Raw genomic sequence first — 14,146 nt, 5'->3', positions numbered from 1 at the left:
TGGGGTAGATAGATGTTTCTCAGATTAGGCACAGTCTCTGTCCCACATGGGGTTCACAGTCAAAGTATGTGGGAGAACAAGCATTGAATCCCTATTTAAAGTCGAAGGAACTGAGGCACAGAAAATCTATGTGCTTTGACCAAGGCCACACAGCAGAAAAGGGGCCAGGCCGGGATTAGAACCCAGATCTTTTGACTGTCAACCCCATGGTTTTTCCAATAGACCATGCGATTTATCTCTTTTGTGTGATATAATTGCTCCATTATAATTGCTCCATTATAATTGCTCCATCCACCTTCAGATTCATTTGGATCTGGGTGCCATGTAGGTGATCACTTTCTAAAAGGAAGCATTAATGATCTTGATTCTGTTTTCTACTTTTTCTATTTTTGCAGCATTCAAGAATGTAAAGAATTGGGGTTCTGTATTTAGGTTCGTATCACTGTTGGGGATTCTTGTTTGTGTTTAGGGTGGTAAATAACCTTAATTTTCAAATTAATTGCTAGTCCACAGCAAAATGCTGACAAGTGGTTACTAGACAAGTGGTCCCTAGAAAGAGCTCACGCCTGAGAATCAGAGGACTTGGGTTATAATCTTGGCTCTGCCATATGTCTGCTGTGTGACCTTGGGCAAGTCACTTAACCTGTTTATATCTCACTGAGCTCATCTACAAATGAAATGTCTTTCTCCCCTTACAGACTGTAAGGTCCTTGTGGGCAGGAATGATGTATACCCATTCTGTTGTATTGCCCTTTTCTAGGTTCTTAATTTAGTGTTCTGCACACAATAAGCATTCAGTAAATACTGATCTCGGAACCTTCTTCAACCCATTATCCAGTGGGCAGTGGCTAGCGAATGGAAGGCAGTCTGCTACAAGTCAAAACTCACCTATGCTGTGCAGCAGCAGCATGGGAAAATTCATGGGCAGAGACTCGTTTACTGGGAGGAAGAAGGCAATGCTAGACCCTTTCCGTATTTTTACCAAGAAAACTCTATTGATATTTTACCAGAACAATTGCAGCTGGAGATGGGACGATCTGGGAGAGAGATGTCCATGGAGTCGCTGTGGGTTGGAGATGACCCAACAGCATAAGACAAGAAAACAGGGTAAAACCACCACCAAATTAATAAGCAGCTCTCATTGAATTAATAATAATAATAATAATAATAATAGTATTTGTTAAGCTCTTACTATGTGCCAAACACTGTTCTAAGTGTTAGGGTAGATAGAAGGTAATCAGTTTGTCCCACATGGAGCTCACAGTCTAAATCCTCGTTTTACAGTTGAGGTAACTGAGGCAAAGAGAAGTTAAGTGACTTGTCCAAAGTCACACAGCTGACAAGTGGCTGGAGACGGGATTAGAATCCATGTCATCTGACTCCCAAGCCCGAGCTCTTTCAACTAAGCCACACTTCTTCTCTATGCTACCGGTGGGCAGGGAAGTCATGGTTTCTTTACATTTATTGAGCACTTACTGCGTGCAGAGCACTGTACTAAGCAATTGGGAAGTATAAATCGGCAACATATAGAGACAGTCCCAACCCAACAACCGGCTCACAGTCTAGAAGGGGGAGACAGACAACAAAACAAAACATGTACACAGTTGTCAAAACTGTCAGAATAAATGGAATTATAGCTATATGCACATCATTAACAAAATAGAGTAGTAAATATGTACAAGTAAAATAAATAGAGTAATAAATCTGAACAAATGCATACAAGCGCTGTGGGGAGGGGAAGGGGAAGTGGGGGATGAGGAGGAGGAGAGGAAAAAGGGGGCTCAGCCTGTGAAGGCCTTCTAGAGGAGGTGAGCTCTCATTAGGGCTTTGAAGGGAGGAAGAGAGCTAGTATGGCGAATGTGTGGAGGACATTCCAGGCCAGGGGAAGGGCATGGGCTGGAGTTCGATGGCGGGACATGCGAGAACGGGGCACAGTGAGGACGTTAGCAGCAGAGGAGCGGAGGGTGTGGGCTGAGCTGTAGAAAGAGAGAAGGGAGGTGAGGTAGGATGGGGAGAGGTGACGGGAAGTCTTGAAGCCGCGAGTGAGGAGCTTTTGCTTGATTTGAAGGTTGATAGGCAACCACTGGAGATTTTTGAGGAGGGGAGTGTCATGCTCGGAGCTTCTCTGTGCAAAGATGATCCGGGCAGCAAAGTGAAGTATAGACTGAAGCGGTGAGAGACAGGAGGATGGGAGATCAGAGAGGAGGTTGATGCAGTAATCAATGAACGACAAGTAGCCGGAGGATGGTGGTTAAACAGCATCTAAAACTGGAAGATTTCCTAATTATCAAAGAAATTATGTTCATTTGACCTCTGACCTAAAATCGATGAAAGCCATCGACCAAGTTTCCCTTGATCAATACAGTATCTGTTCTCCAAAAAAGGGGCAAGAACATTCTGCACCTGATTTCCTCATTTATATTAATAACCCTTTTCCTAAATTGCCACTTATTCTCGGGCAAAAGTCACTGTTTTGCTCACTGACTTTCTAATGGCATTTATCATCTCTGCATTTCTCAACGTGTAGATGAAGGGATTTAGCATAGGGGGCATCATAGTATAAAATACTGCAACAGCCTTGTCAATGGATGAAGAAGTTGTGTGCTGCACATATGCAAAGATGCATGGAATAAAAAAGAAGATGACAATCGTGAAGTGGGAGGCACAGTTGGAGAGAGCTTTGAGCCTACCCGTGACATTGTGGGTCTTCAGGGAGTGCAAGATGAAGGCATAGGAAATCATCAACAGGACAAAGATTAACACGCAGGTGACGCCACTGTTAGCAGCAACCAGCAGGTTCGAGTTGTGAGGATCGGTGCAGACCAGTTTCAGCAAGGGGTACAAATCGCACATGAAGTGGTCGATGACATTGTGGCCACAGAATGGTAAGTGTGCCATGAAGAGAATCTGTGTTGTGGCATGAAGGAAGCCTCCGGCCCAGGCCACGGCCACCAGTGAGCTACAGAGATGTTTGCTCATGATGGTCGTGTAGTGCAATGGCTTGTGTATAGCCAGGTAATGGTCATAGGCCATAACCATGAGGAGAATGAGCTCAGCCCCGCCAAAAAAAATGCTCTCCAAAGACCTGGGACATACAGCCTTTGACATAAATTATTTTTTTCTCCGAGAGGGAGTCGACGATCAGTTTAGGTGTGCTGACTGAGGAATAGCAGGCACCAATGAACGACAAGTGAGCCAGAAAGAAATACATGGAGGAATCCAGAGTGTGACTGGAAGCTATGGTTATCACAATGATCAGGTTTCCCATCATGGTGACGATGTAGATAATTAAAAACACAACAGAGATAATTTTCTGCATCTTTGGATCCTGTGTGAGTCCCAACAGATTGAATTCTGTCACATTGCATTCATTCTCCATCAACTTGAGGTAGGCAATAAGTACACAAGTGAGAGCTGCAGATTCGGTAAAGAGAATTATGATCCTTGTTAGGTTTGTCTTCTAGACTGTGAGCCCACTGTTGGGTAGGGACCGTCTCTATATGCTGCCAACTTGTACTTCCCAAGCGCTTAGTACAGTGCTCTGCACACAGTAAGCACTCAATAAATGCGATTGAATGAATGAATGATTAAACAATTCTTCATAAAGGAGCTCAAAACACTTTCACACATTCAATCGAATTTATTGAGTGCTTACTGTGTGTAGAGCACTGTACTAAGCGCTTGGAAAGTACAATTCAGCAATTGAGACAATCCCCACCCTCATTGGGCTTACAGTCTAGAAATAGGGATACAGATATCAAAACAAGTAAACAGGCATCAATATAAATAAATAGAATTATAGATATATACACATCAAAAGAAGTGAACAGGCATCAATATGCATAAATACAATTATAGATGTACATATATATGCATATATACATAAGTGCTTTGGGGAGGGGAGACGGGGAAGGGCAATGGGAGCGTGTCAAGGTGACGTGGAAAGGAAGGGGAGCTGAGGAAAAGGAGGGCTTAGTCTGGGAAGGCCTCCTGGAGGAGGCGAGCCTTCAGTGGGGCTTTGAAGGGGGAAAAGTGATTGGTGGATTTCAGTAGGGAGGGTGTTCCAGGCCAGAGGTAGGACGTGGGCCAGGGGTTGACAATGGAACAAGCGAGATGGAGGCAGTGAGAAGGTTAGCATCAGAGGAGCAGACTGTGAGGGCTGGACTGTAGAAGAGAGAAGGGAGGTAAGGTAAGAAGGGGCAAGGTGATGGAAAGCTTTGAAGCCAATAGTGATGAGTTTTTGTTTCAACCATTGCAGCTTAAATTTCCATAGGCTTGCCTCAAGGATGGTTTTACTGTTCCCAGCTTGCTAATTTGGAGAAGCAGCATGACTCAGTCAGAAGCAGCGTGGCTCAGTGGAAAGAGTGCGGGCTTGGGAGTCAGAGGTCTTGGGTTTGGATTCTGGCTCAGCCACTTGTCAGCTGTGTGGCCTTGGGTAAGCCACTGAACTTCTCTATGCCTCAGTTACCTCATCTGTAAAATGGGGATTAAGACTGTGAGCCCCACGTGAGACAACCTGATCATCTTGTATCCCCCCCAGTGCTTAGAACAGTGCTTCTCACAGTAAGTGCTCAACAAATGCAATTATTATTATTATTATTACTATTACCGGATATATTAAGGGCTCACCATATACCAAGCACTGTTTTAAGGGCTAGAGCCATTTTCACATAGGAATATGGAAAAAGTTGTTTCTCTGCTCAGGGCTCTTTTGCCTCTTTCCAGCAGGCTACTATTGAAAGCAGGGATTAAATCTAACTCACCAGAATCCAGCTCAATGCTCAAGACCTTGGACTTAGTTTATTTTCAATGTCTCAGGGACTGTGAGATCAGGAAGGTCTAGCGTTATGCCACCCATTCCCAGAATCACAGGATTTGGAGTGGGAGTCAGTTCATTTCTCAATGAATTGCATTTCTCAATGCAATGTTCAGCTCCACAACATTGCCAAGATCCGCCCTTTCCTCTCCATTCATACTGCTACCCTGCTCATTCGAGCTCTCATCCTATCCCGTCTGGACTACTGCATCAGCCTTCTCTCTGATCTCCCATCCTCCTGTCTCTCCCCACTTCAATCCATACTTCATGCTGCTGCCCGGATTATCTTTGTCCAGAAATGCTCTGGGCATATTACTCCCCTCCTCAAAAATCTCCAGTGGCTACCAATCAATCTGCGCATCAGGCAGAAACTCCTCACCCCGGACTTCAAGGCTGTCCATCACCTCGCCCCCTCCTACCTCACCTCCCTTCTCTCCTTCTACAGCCCACCCCGCACCCTCTGCTCCTCTGCCGCTAAACTCCTCACCGTACCTCGTTCTCGCCTGTCCCGCCATCGACCCCTGGCCCACGTCATCCCCCTGGCCTGGAATGCCCTCCCTCTGCCCATCCGCCAAGCTAGCTCTCTTCCTCCCTTCAAGGCCCTGCTGAGAGCTCACCTCCTCCAGGAGGCCTTCCCAGACTGAGCCCCTTCCTTCCTCTCCCCCTCTTCGCCCTCTCCATCCCCCCATCTTACCTCCTTCCCTTCCCTACAGCACCTGCATATATGTATATATGTTTGTACATATTTATTACTCTATTTATTTATTTATTTTACTTGTACATATCTATTCTATTTATTTTATTTTGTTAGTATGCTTGGTTTTGTTCTCTGTCTCCCCCTTTTAGACTGTGAGCCCAATGTTGGGTAGGGACTTTCTCTATATGTTGCCAATTTGTACTTCCCAAGCGCTTAGTACAGTGCTCTGCACATAGTAAGCGCTCAATGAATATGATTGATTGATTGATTGACTGATTGATTTCTATCCTGCCTTCCTCTCTGGATCAAGGCAGTAGGAAGGGGACTCCTGGGTCCCTTTCCTCCCAGAAACGTGCAATTTGGAGCTGAATGTGGTTGAAAAATAACCCACTCATTCATTCATTCCATCTTATTTATTGAGCACTTACTGTTTGCAGATCACTGTACTAAGCGCTGGGGAGAGGACAACATAAGAATAAACAGACACATTTCCTGCCCACAACCATCTTAGCAATTCCAAAATATTAGTTTTGGTTTGGGGTGTGAGGGGGCACCTGCTGAGTTCCTCAAACATGTCCTTTAAATGAAACACTTGTCTGCTGTGGGCCTTGGGCAAATCACTTCACTTCTGTGGGCCTCAGGTACTTCATCTGTAAAATGGGGATTAAGGGTGTGAGCCCCATATGGGATAGGGACTGTGCCCAACCAAATTTGCTTGCGTTTTTCCCAGCACTTAGTACAGTGCCTGGCACCTAATAAGTGTTTAACAAATACCAGTATTATTATTATCATTATTATTACCCCGAGTGAAACAGTGATACGTAGTGCTGGGGGAATTTCTGGGTGCATGAATTGGGCTGTTAGCTTCAGTTCTTCCTGCCTTTCAATCAATCAGTCAATGATATTCATTCATTCAACCATATTTATTGAGTGCTTACTGTGGGCAAAGCACTGTACTAAGTGCATATTTTTTGAGCATTTACTGTATACAGAGCATTGTGCTAAGTCCTACAGTTGAATGAGAACACAATACAATAACATTGATGGAAATTATCGTATACCTACAATGAGCTTACAGTCTTCCACAGTGGAGTAAAAGGCCATCGGTGTCCCCCTGCCCCCTTCATATTTTCAGTCTAGATAGTTCCATTATTATTAGTTCCTCTCCCTTATAAAATCTTTATCCTCACAACTGGGTTTCTCATAAAGTGCTCCCTGTGTCTACAAGGCCTTGCTCTTTGCTGATCCAACTGTCTCAAGTCACCACTATGACCCAACCCCTTGCTGCCTCACTCTCCCTCTGTTCTCTGTCATGTAAGAAGACAATTTTGTTCTACCTGTTCTGGTCACTGTATTCTCAGACCCTTTCTGCCCCTGTAGTAGTAGTAGTAGTAGTAGTAGTAGTAGTAGTAGTAGTAGTAGTAGCAGTAGTTAGACTGTTAGCTCCACGTGGGACAGGAACTGTGTCTGATCTGATTGACTTGTATCTATTCCAGCACTTTGTGTCAAACACTGCTTTACATAGTTACTATCTATGAAGAGCCTGAAAAACGTCATGAAACGTGCTGAAGTAACAATTGCCACAAAAGTACCAATTGTCAACTCTATGGTGTTTCCAGTGACAATGTATGGATCTCAAAGCTGGAAAGTGAAAGAACGGGATCGAAAGAACATTGATTTTTTTGAAATGTGGTGTTGGAGAAGGCTTTTGTGAATGACTTGAACTGCCCCAAAAACATACAAATGGATTTTGGAGCAAGTTAAAACAAAGTGGTCTTTGGAAGGCTAAATAACTCGACTTAGATTAGCATATTTTGGACACATAATCCAGAGGACTAATTCTCTGGAGAAGATGCTAATGCTAGAAAAAGTCTAGGGAAAACATGGAAGAGGCAGACTGGCAGCTAGATGAATAAAGACCATAACAACGATAAACGGAAGAACCATTAGAAAGGTTGTGGATTATGGCAGAGGACAGGACGTTCTGGAGAAAGTATATCCATGGAGTCACCATGACTCGGAAACGACTCAACAGCACTTAATAATAATGATAAATATGTCAAACAGTGTTTTACATATAGTAACACCTTAACAATGCCATAATTAGTAGTAGTAATTGTAGGCAGTAGTAAACAGAGAAGCAGCGTGGCTCAGTCGAAAGAGCCCGGGCTTGGGAGTCAGAAGTCATGGGTTCTAATCCCAGCTCCACCACATGTCAGCTGTGTGACTTTGGGCAAGTCACTTTACTTCTCTGTGCCTCAGTTACCTCATCTATAAAATGAGGATTAAGACTATGAGCCCCACGTGGGTCAACCTGATGACCTTGTATCCCCTACCCGCCCCAGTGCTTAGAACAGTGCCTCGCACATAGTAAGCACTTAACAAATACCATCTTTATTATTATTATTAATAGTAGTAGTACTTGTTGAGCACCCGCTGGGTCTGATGTACTATACAGCCAAACTGGAGTCCACACCCAGAAATATGACCACATCCTACACCTGAGGGAGGAGGTCCTAGAAGGTAAGTCAGCATTTCTCCCTGCCCACCACTCATTCTACACACATTCCATTCAACTAGCACCCCCCTCCCTGTATGACAACTTTGTCCAATGTTCCACATGGCTCCTACTAGGAGCCAGGCACAAGCCTCCCACTTCAAAAGTGAAAGTTGGGGGCCTCCACCACACCTGCCCTCTGTTGGTCATTGAGGTCATAGAGGCTTTGATCAGGGTAGATGATTGCACGCTGGTAGTTGATTGCCTTGGATCTTGTTTTGTTTTTTCATCTCTCTCCCCCTTCTAGACTGTGAGCCCGCTGTTGGGTAGGGACCGTCTTTATATGTTGCCGATTTGTACTTTACAAGCGTTTTGTACACTGCTCTGCGCACAGTAAGCACTCAATAAATACAATTGAATGAATGAATGAATCTTTAAAAAGCTCCGCAAGCTTTGGACTGGACCAGCCACTATGAAGCTGTTCTAGGCCTGGCCAGGGCTCCACATCCAGCATGAGTGGAGGATGTCCTTAGAAGATAACGAGTTCAAAGTAGGGGCAGCTCAGCTCAAGGAGACAGCTTCGGTAGACAGCCTCTCTACCATTTTTTATGGCATTTGTTAAATGCTAACTATGCGTTCTAAGTGCTAACAGTGTTCTAAGCGCTGGGGTAGGTACAGACCGATTTAGTCAGACACAGTCCCTGTCTAGCATGGGACTCACAGTCTAAGTAGGAGGGAGAACGGATATTGATTCCTCATTTTACAGTTGAGGAAACTGAGGCACCGAGAAGTCGAGTGATTTTGCCCAAGATTATACAGCTAGCAATTGGCAGAGTCAGGATTAGAACCCGGGCCCTCTGACTCCAAAGCCTGTGTTCTTTCTGCTAGGAAACACAGCTTCCCTACTTCCCCTAATCAACTCTTTGGGCAATAGATAAGTTTGAAACTGTTAGTGAGGCAAGAGTCCACGCTCAAGACAGACTGCAGGGGAAACTGTGGGAGGGTGTTGGAAACTGTAAAACTGAGGAGTTGGAGAATGGAGTTTCTAGCTCTAATTCTGGTGGCCGTGGGCAGAGGATTCGTTTGAGTCTCTCTTCTTATCCCTTTCCTTCCCTATACTGAAAGTCACTTGTCACAGAGACGGAACTGGAATTCCCACCATCACCACCAACCTGCAGGAACAGGATATCCTGACGTTGCCACCTTCCCTGACTCATTCCAGTGACTCATTCCAGAGCCTTTTATGGCACCTTGTCTGACCAGCCCCAACTCTACAGAGGGCTGGGTTATCGTTCTGGGCTGGGTTAGGGAGCACTGAGAAGTCTCTCAGGCCTCCAGTCGACCCTGTCACTGGGTCGTCTGAACTGAAACTCTTAATGATCTTTTGGCTTAATCCTCCTTGTCCAAGCCCTTGTACCTGAATATCTAAGAGTCCACCTCTGGGCATATGCCTAGTGACCTTTACTGACCCCGTCGACATCTGAAAGGGCAGGAGGGTTTTCCTGACCTCAGAAGCCAAACATATGGAGGTTTTTGTTTTTGTCTCTCAGGCTGGTGACAATATTAAATGCCAGGTAGTTGTGGTAAGAAACTTATTTTTTCACTTTCACCGCTGCTCGCATATATCTCTATCTCCTGGGGTTGGTCATCCCTAAATTCTCTTCCCTCCTCTCCATCTCTTTCCTCTCTTCTCTCCAGCTCCAAGACCCCAACCATCCTCTCTCACCTTTCCTCCAGTCAATCAGCGGTATTCATTGAGTGCTTACTGTGTGACAGCACTGTACTAAGCTTCTGGGAGAGTACAATATAACAGAGTTGGTAGCCACGTTCCCAGCCCACAGTGAGCTTACAGTCTGAAACAACATGTCTTTTGCCCTTTCTTCCCCTTCCTTACTCTGTTCTAGTCTCAGCACGTCATCGTGAGTTTTTCCCCGGAGGTGAATTGCGAAAAAAGTGGGAAGGGTGAGAAAGTAGGTAGAAGATGAGACTTTTTTGACTCAAACTAAACATTTTCCATTCATTTTAAGAGGCTGTCTTTAGTCTGTGGGCGAATGAGAGGTGTGAGAAAGAGGAGAAAAGGAAGACTTGAATCTGTTCTGAAGGAAGGGCTAGAGATAGAGCAGGCCAACATTTTCACACAGGTTCCTCTGCCACCCAGATTATCCAAAGATTCCCCCAAAACGGGTCTTGCAAACCTCGTTCCAGTGTTGTGCTTCTGTTCTTGTCACAGCCTTAATTGAAGCAATTAGTGCATTATGTGGGTTATCTGGGGCTGGGTGTTTCTAACTACTATCCATCATTTTGAAAACCCTGGGGATGGTCAGTTCTTAACCTGGGTAGGACCTGGACAGAGAGATAGAGTACTTCATGATCCCAGGCCTGCCATGCCTATAAGGAATTCAACAGAGACACATTAGCAGATGGAGCCCTCTCTGCCTAGGGAGAATCCTCTCACAGTCAAGTGTATTTATTGAGCACTTCCTGTGTGTACAGCACTATACTAAAAGCTTGAGAGAATAAAATGTAACAGTAAACAGACACATTCCCTGCACACGATGAGCGTACAGTTAGGAAGTCTCTTCTCCAATAGCTGACTCCTCTAAAGGGGAGGGCCATTTTGATGACTGCCCAGCAACACTTCCACACGCCCGGGATCACCTAGCAAAACTCAGGGTTCCACTGCACATCTATCCTGCAAGTATCCCAGAACTGTCTTACCAGTGGAATGGTTTCCCCTGGAATTAGAGGCAATGATTCTGCCTCTTGCACCCTCCTAGCTTTTTCTAATGGTATTTGCTAAGTGCTTACTGTGTTCCAGGCACTGTACAGAGGCTGGGGAAGATACAAGCTAATCAGGTTCCACACAATGTATGTGCCCCAAGGGGCTCATGGTCTTAATTCCCATTTTACCAATGAAGTAACTGAGGCACAGAACAGTGGCTTGCTCAGGGTTACACAGCATGGAAGTGGTAGAGCAGAGATTAGAACCCAGATCCTCTGGTGCCCAAGCCTGTGGGTGTCAGAATTGAGACCTCAATTCACTAGGCCATGCTGCTTCTCAGCTATTCCAAGTTTGCAAAAAGGTTGGCTGATGATACCAGCCTGGTCCATTAGTACTTCCCACCTCCTCAGAGTTTCACAGTGTCGGTTAGGGTAACTAATTCTCACCCAACTCTCAATTATGTAGACTACTCCCTTCAAGGCCCTACTGGGAGCTCGCCTCCTACAGGAGGCCTTCCCAGACTGAGCCCCCTCCTTCCTCTTCCCCTCCTCCCCCTCCCCATCCCCCGTGCCTTACCTCCTTCCCCTCCCCAGAGCATCTGTATATATGTATATATGTTTGTGCGTATTTATTACTCTATTTATTTATTTATTTATTTTGTACATATTTATTGTATTTCTTTTATTTTGTAAATATGTTTTGTTGTGTTCTCTGTCTCTTTCTAGACTCTGAGCCCACTGTTGGGTAGGGACCGTCTGTATATGTTGCCAAATTGTACTTCCCAAGCGCTTAGTACAGTGCTCTGCACACAGTAAGCACTCAATAAATACTATTGAATGAATTAATTAATGAATGAATGAATCTACGATGAGAGTTTGCTCCAGAAGAGGCATTCTTCATTTTTGAGCAAGGCTGTGAAGCATGATGGAAAATCTCAATGCCTTGGTCACCACCTCTGGATAGAGTAACGCCCTCCCTCTGAAATGCTTCACTGTAGATGGCACTACTATCCTTCCCACCTCACAAGCCTGCAACCTGGGTGTCATCCTCGGCTCTGCTCTCTCATTCACCCCACACATGCAATCTGTCACCAAAACCTGCCAGTCTCACCTCCACAGCATTGCCAAGATGAGCCCTTTCCTCTCAATCCAAACCGCTACCTTGCTGGTTCAATCTCTCATCCTATCCCGACTAGATTACTGCTACAGCCTCCTCTCTGATCTCCCATCCCCCAGTCTCTCCCTGCTTCAGTCTGTACTTCACTCTGCTGCCCAGGTTATCTCTGTACAGAAACGCTCTGGGAACAATAATAATAATAATGGCATTTATTAAGTGTTTACTATGTGCAAAGTGCTGTTCTGGGAATGTCACTCCCCTCCTCAAAAATCTCCAGTGGTTGCCTGTCAACCTACGAATCAAGCAAAAACTCCTCACTCTAGGCTTCAAGGCTCTTCAGCACCTCACCCCCTCCTACCTCACCTCCCTTCTCTCCTTCTACGGCACAGCCCACAACCTCCACTCCACTGCGGCTAACCTCCTCACCGTGCCTCGTTCTCACCTGTCCCACCGTCAAACCCTGGCCCACGTACTTCATGGATTGCCCTACCTCCACACATCCATCAAACTAGCTCTCTTCCCCCCTTCAAAGCTCTACTGAGAGGTGACTTCCTCCAGGATGCCTTCCAACACTGAGCCTCCTGTTTCCTCTCCTCCCCATCCCCACCATCTGCCCTACCTCCTTCCCCTCCCCACAGCACTTGTATATATTCGTACAGATTTATTACTCTATTTATTTTACTTGTATATACTTACTACTCTATTTATTTTTTTAATGATGTGCATATAGCTACAATTCTACTTATTCTGATGACACCTGTCTACATGTTTTGTTTTGTTGTCTGTCTCCCCTTTCTATACTGTGAGCTCGTTGTTGGGTAGGGACCATCTCTATATTTTGCCGAGTTGTATTTCCCAAGCACTTAGTACAAGTGCTCTGCACACAGTAAGCGCTCAATAAATACGATTGAATGAATGAACTAATGCTAGAATGAATGCTAGGATTAATCAATCAAATGCTTAATAACTCCTTGGGTCTTCTTCTGTGATGACACTTGGAACCAATATATTCTCTATCAGGTAATAGCTTGTGTCCTGAGAGAAAGGTAAAAACCAACTGACAAATTCGTCCCTTTCCCTGCTCTTCCCTTGCCACCACAAGCACTTCTCTCTTTTCCTTTTCTCTCTTTTTTTGTAAATGACATTTGTTAAGTGCTTACTATTTGCCAGGCACTGTAGTAAGCGCTGAGGTTGAAACAACATAATCAAGTTGGACAGAGTCCCTGACCCTCATGGGTCTCAAAGCCTCAATTTCCATTTTACAGATGAGGGAACTGAAGCACATAGAAGTGAAGTGACTTTCCCAAGGTCACACAGCCAATAAGCGGAGTAGCAGGGTTTGGAACTTAGGTCCTCTGCCTCCCAGGCCTGTGTTTTTTCCACAGTCATATACTTCTCATAGTGGATCAAGACCGGTTCCTAACAGCTCTCATTTCCAGGAGCAGATGCGGACCTATGTAAACTCTGATCCCTCAGATTGGACACTGACCTATTTAAGCCTCTTTCTTTGGGCTGGGATAGTTTGCCAAGCAGTCACAATGCCTCTGATTTGATCTTGGGCTCCTCCAAATTGTTTTTGTTTTCTGATTTGCTTAATCCAGCGCAGAATCAATGAATGAAAGCAGACTTTGAGTGCCTTTATAGCTGAGCATCATGGAATGTATGTGGAATGCTATCATGGATCATTCTTCCTAATGTCCCTCTCCAATTGTTGATTGGCAAAAGAGTTAGCATTGGTTTGTTTTGAAATTCAAAAGGAATTCCCCTTCTATGACCTACTTTGCAGGAATCAAATTAGAAAACATCCCATTCTACTGCTAATAACTATGATATGTCTGGTACAATGTGGTATTTGATGGAGCTATAGGAAAAAGGCAACACTCTGTTGCTAAAAAGAAACACTTATTTTATTCTTTAAACTAGAGTAGGTCTGACAGTGCATTACTGAGTAGGCTCCTCTCATTTTTCTTCATTTGAGGTGACAGAAGGATAAAAAGATAAATGAAAGCAGCTGTAGCAGGAGCAAAACCAGCTCTTAACAGGTAAAGGTTGCTAAATAAGCTGAAGTGAGGATGAATACCTCTACAGCTAAGAAACTCTTTAGTAGTTCGTGTAGTGATATTTCTTCAGCACCTACTGAATGAGCTCTATAATGAGCTTTTGGGAAATACAACAGACATATGAGACACGTGCTTCACTGTGCTTTGAATGCCCTATACATTTTTCCTAAAAAAGGTACCAGAAATCTATGCTTGCCACTTCCCTTGTATAAATATTACCATTTTCACAGGGTGATAC

The 14,146-nt window shown here is 44.7% G+C and overlaps 1 pseudogene; it reads right to left on the bottom strand.

The window, feature by feature from the left end:
- Positions 1 to 2,448: 2,448 nt before the first annotated feature.
- Positions 2,449 to 3,379, bottom strand: LOC119925383 (annotated as a pseudogene).
- Between the last annotated feature and the right edge of the window lie 10,767 nt (positions 3,380 to 14,146).

This window comes from Tachyglossus aculeatus, chromosome 3, assembly GCF_015852505.1.
Source record: "Tachyglossus aculeatus isolate mTacAcu1 chromosome 3, mTacAcu1.pri, whole genome shotgun sequence".
Classification (NCBI taxonomy): domain Eukaryota; kingdom Metazoa; phylum Chordata; class Mammalia; order Monotremata; family Tachyglossidae; genus Tachyglossus; species Tachyglossus aculeatus.
Note: the sequence above shows the minus strand (reverse complement) of the source record. Positions and strands in the feature narration are given on the sequence as shown.